Source organism: Oncorhynchus mykiss, chromosome 31 (genome assembly GCF_013265735.2).
Source record: "Oncorhynchus mykiss isolate Arlee chromosome 31, USDA_OmykA_1.1, whole genome shotgun sequence".
Taxonomy (NCBI): Eukaryota; Metazoa; Chordata; class Actinopteri; order Salmoniformes; family Salmonidae; genus Oncorhynchus; species Oncorhynchus mykiss.
In genome coordinates, this window is record NC_050571.1 from 16,211,300 (window position 1) to 16,213,799 (window position 2,500).

Genomic DNA, 2,500 nt, shown 5'->3' on the forward strand with positions numbered 1-2,500 from the left:
TGACATGTTCACTATGACAACTGACACACACACTGGCTGACTGGGTTATTCTGACAACTTTACTATGACAGCTGACACACACACTGGCTGACTGGGTTATTCTGACAAGTTCACTATGACAGCTGACACACACTTCCTATTTCTAACTTCATTCTGGACGCATACTTCTGCTTTCAGATCTTACTCTACCCAACCCAACCCAACCCTACCTTATCTTACCCTACCCTACCCAATCCAACCCTACCTTACCCTACCCAACCAAATCCTACCCAACCCTACCTTACCCTACCAAACCAAACCCAACCCTACCTTACCCTACCCTACCCAACCCAAACCTACCTTACCCTACACCACCCTACCCAACCCAACCCAACCCTACCTTACCCTACCCAACCAAACCCTACCCTACCTTACCCTACCCAACCCAACCCTACCTTACCCTACCTGACCCTACCCAACCCAACCCTACCTTACCCTACCCTACCCTACCCAACCCTACCCTACCCAACCCTTCCTTACCCTACCCAACCCTACCTTACCCTACCCAACCCTACCTTACCCTACCCTACCTTACCCTACCCTACCCAACCCAACCCAACCCTACCCTACCTTAACCTACCCTACCAACCTTACCCAACCCTACCTTACCCTACCCAACCTTACCCAACCTTACCTTACCCTACCCACCCCAACCCAACCTTACCTTACCCTACCTAACCCAACACTACCTTACCCTACCTTACCCTACCCTACCCTACCCTACCCAACCCAACCCTACCTTACACTACCCAACCCTCCCCAACCCTACCTTACCCTACCCACCCCAACCCGACCTTACCTTACCCTACCTAACCCAACACTACCTTACCCTACTTACCCTACCCAACCCAACCCAACCCAACCTTACCCTACCCAACCCAACCCTACCCTACCCTACCTTACCCAACCCAACCCAACTCTACCCTACCCAACCCTACCTTACAATACCCAACCTAACCTAACTTACCCTACCCAACCCAACCCTTCCTTACCCTACCCAACCCTACCTTACCCTACCCAACCCTACCTTACCCTACCCAACCCAACCCTACCCTATCTTAACCTACCCTACCCAACCTTACCCAACCCTACCTTACCCTACCCAACCTTACCTTACCGTACCCTACCCAACCCAACCCTACCTTACCCTACCCACCCCTACCCAATTCTATCTTACCCTACCCTATCCAACCCTACCTTACCCTACCCTACCCAACCTAACCTTACCTTACCCTAACCAACCCTACCTTACCCAACCCAACTCCACCTTACCCAAACCTACCCAACCCAACCCTACCTTACACTACCCAACCCTACCTTACCCTACCCACCCCTAACCAACCTTACCGTACCCTACCAAACCCAACCTCACCCTACCCAACCCTACCCTACCCAAATCTATCTTACCCTACCCAACCCAACCCAACTCCACCTTACCCACACTACCCAACCCAACCCTACCTTACACTACCCAACCCTCCCCAACCCTACCTTACCCTACCCACCCCTACCCAACCTTACCGTACCCTACCCAACCCAACCTTACCCTACCCAACCCTACCTTACCCTACCTGACTCTACCTTACACTACCCAACCCTCCCCAACCCTACCTTACCCTACCCACCCCAACGCAACCTTACCTTACCCTACCCAACCCTACCCAACCTTACCGTACCCTACCCAACCCAACCTTACCCTACCCAACCCTACCTTACCCTACCTAACTCTACCTTACACTACCCAACCCTCCCCAACCCTACCTTATCCTACCCACCCCAACCCAACCTTACCTTACCTTACCCTACCCAACCCAACCCTACCTTACCCTACCTTACCCAACCCTACCTTACCCAACCCAACCTTACCCTACCCAACCCTACCCAACCCAACCCAACCCAACCCTACCCTACCCTACCTTACCCAACCCAACCCTACCCTACCCAACCCTACCTTACAATACCCAACCTAACTTACCCTACCCAACCCTTCCTTACCCTACCCAACCCTACCTTACCCTACCCAACCCTACCTTACCCTACCCAACCCTACCTTACCCTACCCAACCCAACCCTACCCTACCTTAACCTACCCTACCCAACCTTACCCAACCCTACCTTACCCTACCCAACCCTACCCAACCTTACCTTACCGTACCCTACCCAACCCAACCCTACCTTACACTACCCAACCCTCCCCAACCCTACCTTACCCTACCCACCCCAACCCGACCTTACCTTACCCTACCTAACCCAACACTACCTTACCCTACTTACCCTACCCAACCCAACCCAACCCAACCTTACCCTACCCAACCCAACCCTACCCTACCCTACCTTACCCAACCCAACCCAACTCTACCCTACCCAACCCTACCTTACAATACCCAACCTAACCTAACTTACCCTACCCAACCCAACCCTTCCTTACCCTACCCAACCCTACCTTACCCTACCCAACCCT

At 53.1% G+C, this 2,500-nt stretch overlaps 1 protein-coding gene across 1 annotated transcript in view; it reads right to left on the minus strand.

The window, feature by feature from the left end:
- Positions 1 to 2,500, minus strand: part of LOC110504641 (fermitin family homolog 3) — a 19,252-nt gene that overhangs the window by 14,422 nt on the left and 2,330 nt on the right. The gene's annotated exons all lie outside the window — the stretch shown is intronic.